Raw genomic sequence first — 8,393 nt, 5'->3', positions numbered from 1 at the left:
GCCACCAGGGAAGTCCCTGATTCTTCTTTATTTAATAATTATCCCCTTCTCTGACCTGCGATCTTTCTGAATACATATTGGGCCCCGTCTGGCTTCTGTGACAAGCATTTCATGTTGGTTACATCTTGTCATGTAAGAGCTTGGGACAGAGTTGGAGAGAATGCATAGTGGGTGGGGGTGAAATGACACTACTTTGTAGCAAATGAAAAGGTACCTCACGAAGGAGAGATTTTGACTATTGATATACAGTACAAGCACTCTGCTCTTAGACATACACTGTACAGGTATATATTAATCTACAAAGTAAATTATGATTAGGGTAGCCCTAGTTATGCTAGGATAATAAATGAAAACCAGAACTGTACCAGGCAAACTGGTACATACAATTAGCCAGTTTGTGATAAATATAGATAGCTCTATAGAAGTCCTAAGAAGAATGAAAGTTCTGTGTTTAGGTTGTTAGGAAATGGTTTGGGGGAAAGTGGAGGGCTTAAAATTTGGAAATAGGAAGCCTACAAGTAAATGTAGAGTCAAGAATCCTAAAATGAATAAGTGGTAAGACACTTAGAATGAATATTAGGATAAGAATAAATTAGACTAACATTGCTGAAGGCTTTTGGAACTAAAGTTTAGATCTTTTTTTATTATTTTCTCAATCTCTGAGAAAGTAGGCATTATTTTAGCAGTTGTGATTAAAAGCTGAGGACCAAAGAGGTTAAATGACTTCCACAAAGACCAGAGCCCTTTCGCTGTGGTAGGCTACTCTGGAGAAGCACAGATGGGTGTCAGGGGGAGGATGATGATCTGCTTCCATTTCACTGGAGTAGAACAAATTAGATCATTAAATGAACAAAGTCTCATGAGGCTAAAGTCTGCCAAGTCTGAGTCAGCCTAGTAATTCTCATTTCAGGAAGAAATTAGGGATATTAACTCATTTCCTCACCCTTCCCTCTACAGAGTTAACAAAGTGCCAATTCTTGGTTACATTTTTAGAGAAGTATCTTGTTGAAGGCTATTACTGCCACTGGTAACTGTAATGCTCTTTATTTCCACCTCAAAGACCTTGCTGTTGCTACCCCTTCTACCATGTATTACTGGCAAACCTCAGAGATGTGGGTTCGGTTGCAGACCACCACAATAAACAAATATCACAGTACAGTGAGTCATGAATTTTTTTTGGTTTTCCAGTGCATATAGAAGTTATGTATACACTACATTGTAGTCTATTAGTGTGTGATACCATTATGTCTAAAAAACAGTGTACAGCAAGTCCCCTACATATGAATGAGTTCTGAGAGCACATTCGTAAGTCCAGTTTGTTTGTAAGTCCAATAATTAGCCTAGGTACCCAACTAACAATCGGCTATGTAGTATAGTACTGTACTGTAACAGGTTTATAATATTTTTCACACAATACATAAAAAGCAAACATTTTTAATCTTACAGTACATTACCTTAGACAACAGCTGGCATACAGGGGCTGGCATCGAGTGATCGGGCAAGAAGAGTTACTGGAGGACGGAGAGGAGGTGGGAGATGGTAGAGCTGAAGGACCGTCAGCAGTAGGAGACAGAGGGCAAGCTGCAATTTCACTCGCCTGACATTGATGGCACAGGTTCTGGTTCCTTGCTGGTTTCAATTCCATCTATCCCCTTGAGAAAACAATCCAGTGATGTCTGGGTAATAGCTCTTTTTTTCTAGTCATAGATGACACGGTAGCACTGGATCGCTTTCTGAACGGCTGCTGCAGCCTTCATGCACCGTTCTATGTTCAGGTCCTGTGCCTCAAAAACTAACAGTGCTGCCTCAAGTAAAGAAAATCCCCTTACCATTTGCTGTGTTGTGAATCTCTTCGGTTCTTCAGTTACTTCTTCCTCTTGTCTCTTCGTCCTTTCTCTGGGCCTCCAATTCCATTGTTACCACTTGGTGCTTGTTAGCAGTACCAGCTACATCACCACTGCTTTAACCTTGCTTCTGGACATCCTGGGCTTGGTAAAGATACTGTACTACTGTACTGTATATAGTACTGTATAGTAAAGTACACAGAAGCACAACCACTTTTGGATGAACGCACGTGACAACGTACACCAGACACAGGAACTAACTTACGTGACTGGACAAACAAACGCATGTTTGCATCTTTGAAAGTTCTCAACTTGAAGGTTCGTATGTAGGGGACTTACTGTACAGGCAAGTGGTTAAGACTCCACGCTTCCACTGCAGGGGGCGCATGTTCGATCCCTGGTCAGGGAACTAAGATCCCACATGCCGTGCAGCATGGACAAAAAAATAATTAAAATAGTGTACATACCTTACTTAAAGAATATTGCTTAAAAATTCTATCATCTGAGCCTTCGAGTCATAATTTTTCATTTTACTGGTGGAGGGTCTTGTTGAAGGCTACTGACTGATCAGGTGGGGATTTCTGAAGGTTGGGGTAACTATTTTTTTGGCCACACCACATGACTTGCAGGATCTTAGTTCCCTGACCAGGGATAGAACCCCGGTCCTCAGCAGTGAGTGTGGAGTCCTAACCACTGGACCACCAGGGAACTCCCTGGGGTAACTTTCTTAAATAAGACAACAATGAAGTTTGCCACATCGATTGACTTTTCCCTTCACGAACGATTTCTCTGCAATGCTGTTTTGATAGCATTTTCACCCACAGCACTTATGTCAAAATTGGAGTCAATCTTCTCAAACCCTGCCGCTGCTATATCAACTAAGTTTATGTAGTATTCTAAATTCTTTGTTGTCATTTCAAAATCTTCACAGTGTCTTCAGCAAGAGTAGGTTCCATCTCAAGAAACTACTTTGCTCATCCATAAGAAGCAACTCATCCATTCACGTTCTATCATGAGATTGTAGCAATTCAGGTACATCTTCAGGCTCCACTTCTTATTCTAGTTCTCTTGCTGTTTCCACATCGGCAGTTACGTCCTCCACTGAAATCTTGAACCCCTTAAAGTCATTCATGAGTGTTGGAATGAACTTCCAAACTCTTGTTTAATATTGATGTTTTGACCTCTTCTCATGAGTCACTAATGTTCTTCATGGCATCTGGAATGGTGAATCTTTTCCAGAAGGTTTTCAATTTACTTTGCCCAGATTCCCAGAGGAATCACTATGGCAGCTATAAGCCTTACAAAATGTATTTCTTAAGTCATAAGAGTTGAAATTACCCCTTGATTCCTGGACTGCAGAATGGATGTGTTAGGTGTGAAAACAACATTAACTTCACTACATCTGTCAGAGCTCTTGGGTGACCAGGTGCATTGTCAATGAGCACAATGAGTATTTTGAAAGGAATCTTTTTTCTGGCAGTAAGTCAACAGTGGGTTTAAAATATTCAGTAAACCATGTTGTAAACAGATGTGCTGTCATCCAGGCTCTGTTGTCCCAGTTACAGAGCACAGGCAGAGTAGACTTAGCATAATTTTTAAGAGCCCTAGGATTTCTGGAATGGATGATAAATGAGCATTGGCTTCAACTTAAAAGTCACCAGCTGCATTATCCCCTAACAAGATAGTCAGCCTGTCCTTTGAAACTTTGAAGCCGGGCATTGATTTCTCTCTACCTGTGAAAGTCCTGCATGGTATCTTCTTCCAATATAAAGCTGTTTTGTCTACACTGAAAATCTGTTTAGTATAGCCACCTTCATTAATTACCTGAGCTAGATCTTCTGGATAACTTTCTGCAGCTTCTACATCAGCACATGCTTCTTCACCTTGCCCTTTTGTGTCATGGAGATGGCTTACTTCCTTAAACCTCATGAACCAACCTCCACCAACGTCACATTTTTCTTCTGCAGCTTCCTCACCTCTGCACCTTCATCAAATCTAAGAGAGTTGGGGCCTTGCTCTGGATTAGGCTTTGGTTTAAGGGAATGTTGTGGCTGGTTTGATCTTCTGTCCAAACCACTAAAAATTCTCCATATCAGCAATAAGACAGTTTTGCTTTCTTTTGTGTGTTACTGGAGCAGCACTAATTTACTTTAAGAACTTTTTCATTGCATTCACAACTTGGCCAACTGTTTGGTGTAATTTAGGCCTAGCTTTCAACCTATCTCTGCTTTTGACATGGCTTCCTCACTCAGTTTAATCATTTCTAGCTCTTGATTTAAAAAGAGATGTGGGCTTCCCTGGTGGTGCAGTGGTTAAGATATCCGCCTGCCAGTGCAGGGGACACGGGTTCGAGCCCTGGTCCGGGAAGATCCCACATGCCGCGGAGCAACTAAGCCCGTGCGCCACAACTACTGAGCCTGCGCTCTAGAGTCCATGAGCCACAACTACTGAAGCCCACGCGCCTGGAGCCCGTTCTCCACAACAAGAGAAGCCACCGCAATGAGAAGCCCACGCACCGCAACGAAGAGAAGCCCCTGCTTACTGCAACTAGAGAAAAGCCCGCGCGCAGCAACGATGACCCAACACAGCCAATAAATAAATTAATTTTTTAAAAACTGATGTTTTATAATTCCTGTACATGAGTTCCTACTCTTAATACATAGTTATAATATACCCAAAAAAGTTCGTGTTCTGCAAGTTTTAAAACTTTAAATAAAATTATATTGTGCATTACATATCTTCATGCAAATTGCCTTTCATTTCAACTTACTTTCCAAGATTTATCTATGATGATAGATGTAGTTCTATTCATTCTCTTCCTGGTCCATTGTAGTCTGCCTTTTTTTTTTAATATTCCCTATTTTTCTTTTTTTTTAAAAAGGGTTTTATTTATTTATTTATTTGGCTGCCTTGGGTCTTCGTTGCTGCACATGGGCTTTTTCTAGTTGCAGTGAGCAGGGGCTACTCTTCGTTGCGGTGTGCAGGCTTCTCATTGCAGTGGCTTCTGTTGCTGTGGAGCACAGGCTCTAGGCACACGGGCTTCAGTAGTTGTGGCATATGGTCTCAGTTGTTGTGGCTCGCAGGCTCTAGATCACAGGCTCAATAGTTGTGGTGCATGGGCTTAGTTGCTCGGCAGCATGTGGGATCTTCCCCAACCAGGGCTCGAACCCATTTCCCCTGCATTGGCAGGTGGATTTTTAACCACTGTGCCACCCGAGAAGTCCCTGTAGTCTGCTGTTTAACTCTACCTCTCCAGCAAATGTTTCTTGTCCAGTTCACCTAGTTGCTAATACCCGTGGATACTCTTCATGCATGGCCGCATTTGTCTTTCTTCAAATTAGTTTTCTGACTTAGCAAGTTCATCTTCAGTTTCAAGATACCCAAAATTAGTTCTGTTATCTATCCTGTCAAAAATTTCCCATATGTATTTCCTGCTAACACAGCTAATGAACGACACAGCTATCCATTCATTCACATTAAAAAAAAAAAAATGGAATTCCCTGGGTCCAGTGCTTAGGACTCTGCACCCTCACTGCCGAGAGCCCGGGTTCAATCCCTGGCTGGGGAACTAACATCCTGCAAGCTACGTGGTACAGCCAAAAATAAATAAATAGGGATTTCCCTGGTGGTCCAGTGGTTAAGAGTCCACACTCCCAATGCTGGGGGCCCGGGTTCGATCCCTGGTCAGGATCGAACTAAGGCCGCAACTAAGGGCACAGCCAAATAAATAAATATTTTTTAAAATTATAAATAAATATAAATAATTTTTTTTTACTTTTTCTTTAAAAAAAGGAACTTGGTCTTTGCAACAAATTGTGTTGGGAAAACTAAATATCCACATGCAAAAGAATGAAGTTAGACCCTTATCTTACACCATATACAGTAAGTCCCCTACGTACAAACTTTCAAAGAGGCAAATGTGCGTTCCATCAGCGTCAGGTGTGAGTGAAATTGTAGCTTGCCCTCCGTCTCCTATTGCTGACAATCCTTCAGCTCTACCATTTCCCACCTCCTCTCCCTCCTCCAGTCAGTAACCCTTCTTTCCTGTTCACTTGATGCCAGCCCCTGTATGCCAGCTGTTGTCCAAGGTAATGTACTGTAAGATTAAAAATGTTTTCTTTAGTTTTTGTGTTTGTTTTTTATGTATTATGTGTGTGAAAAGTATTATAAATCTATTACAGTACAGTACTATATAGCAGATTGTGTTAGTTGGGTACCTAGACTAACTTTGTTGGACTTATGAACGCACTTTCAGAACAGAACTAATTCATATGTAGGGGACTTACTGTACAAAAATTAACTACAGGGAATTCCCTGGCAGTCCAGTGGTTAAGACTCGGTGCTTTCACTGCTGTGGGCCTAGGTTCGATCCCTGGTCGGGGAGTTAAGTTCCCACAAGCCTCGCAGTGCAGCCAAAAAATAAATAAATAAAAAATAAAAAACTACAAATGGATCAAAGACCTAAATGTAAGACCTAAAATCATAAAACTCTCATAAGAAAACATAGGGGTGGGCTTCCCTGGTGGCGCAGTGGTTGAGAGTCCGCCTGCCGATGTAGAGGACACGGGTTCGTGCCCCGGTCTGGGAAGATCCCACATGCCGTGGAGCGGCTGGGCCCGTGAGCCATGGCCGCTGAGCCTGCGCGTCCAGAGCCTGTGCTCCACAACGGGAGAGGCCACAACAGTGAGAGGCCTGCATACCGTAAAAAATAATAATAATAATAAGAGGGCAGACGAAATGAATGACGTTGCCTTCCCTTATTAAAACAAACATACATAAACCTTCAGCTAGTTTTCCTGGGGGAGTTCTAGAATAGTAACTCACAAAAGCATTGTAGAAGTGTACCTCTATTGTTTTACTCCCTGTCTCGTCTCATGTTTCTCCTCTTTTCTGAACTAAAATCTTTTTCCCTCTTTTGAGTTTTCTCCTTCCCCATGTGTGGTAGACTGTCTGCAAGGATGGCTACCAATAGTTCCTCTCATTTCTATATATACATGCTGCTCTTCTCTTCAAGAGGTGTCATCTATTTCCCCACACCTTGAATCTGGACTGGCCTTGCTACTTGCTTTAACCATAAGAACGTGTTGGAAATAAAGCTGTGACAATTTGAGGCTTAGGACGCAAGAGACTTGGCAACTTCCACTTTTCACTCTTGGAGCCTTGGAGTCCAGCTATCCTGCTTGAGAGTTTATGTGAAGAGAAAAGCTCTGGCCAACAGCAGGCACCAACTAACCGATGTATTAGGCCATCTTGGATCACCCAGACTCAGCCAAGCCTCCAGAAGACTGTCACATGACTGACCCCAGCTGATATGACATGGAGCAGAAAAACCAGCTGTGCCCATCCAACCCACAAAATAGTAAGAAATAAGTTTTTGCTTTAAGCTACTAGATTTTGTGGTGGTTGTTATGCAGAAATGGCTGACTGAATTGTGATGGGCAAGATACATTTAGATAGAATGGGCACATCCTTGGGAGTTGTCCTCAGATAAAGAGATGACTATTCTTGAGATGTCTACAAAAGAGCTTGAGGGAATTCCCTGGCGGTCCAGTGGTTAGGACTCTGTGCTTTCACTGCCCAGGTTCAATCCCTGGTTGGGGAACTAAGATCCCACAAGTTGCGCAGCACGGAAAAAAAAAAAAAGAAAATCTTGAGGCAATAAAGTAAAATATGTGGCTGATTTGAGTTTGTCTTATCCAATTATAGATTTTCCACCAAAAACTAGCATAAAGAAAATCAGATACAAAGATCTTTTTTTCTGACCACATATAAGAAGACATGAATGTATCTCATTTTGTCCAATACTCCATCTGTTGGACCTGAGCCAAACAAGAGAACAGGTTCTCAGACTTAAACATCTTACTCCTTGAATTTGGCTTTAAGGTGCAAGGAGGCGGCTTCCCTCTCCTAGAGTAAGAAACCTACACTTACTGGATGGAGAATATATCAAAATATCAAGCTTCTTAGGAGTTGCACTTGAAGTCAATTTCCAATTGTCCATGTAATGGAAGTTAAAGCCAGTAAAATATAATTTAAAACTTACCTGAGGAAAAATATTTTTATTTTTGTTTTGTTTTTCTTTTTTGGAATATACTGAGTTTCACTTTTCTCATTATATTTTACCCATGACATGTTATTAAAATGACATCTCAGGAATTTCCTGGCAGTCCGGTGGTTAGGACCCTGCACTCCCACTGCCAAGGGCCCAGGTTCAATCCTTGGTGAGGGAACTAAAATCCCACAATCTGCGAGGAGCAGCCAAAAAATATATGACATCTCATTCCACCCCCAAGCCCAACAGGGAAAGGAAGCCCTAAAGTATTAGAAGAAAGCATTTTATTTTATTTTATTTTATTTATTTTTGGCCGCACTGCATAGTGAAAGCGCTGAGTCCTAACCACAGGACCACCAGGGAGTTCCCTAGAAGAAACCGTTTTAAAGTTAAACTTTGTTTCAACAATAAATTTTAAGCATTTAGTAGACAGCTCCAACATTACCAGTTATCTCATAATTTGGAATGTGGCAAAATCAAGGCACAAAATATCTCTC

The sequence above is a fragment of the Orcinus orca genome, chromosome 11 (assembly GCF_937001465.1).
Source record: "Orcinus orca chromosome 11, mOrcOrc1.1, whole genome shotgun sequence".
Classification (NCBI taxonomy): Eukaryota; Metazoa; Chordata; class Mammalia; order Artiodactyla; family Delphinidae; genus Orcinus; species Orcinus orca.
Note: the sequence above shows the minus strand (reverse complement) of the source record.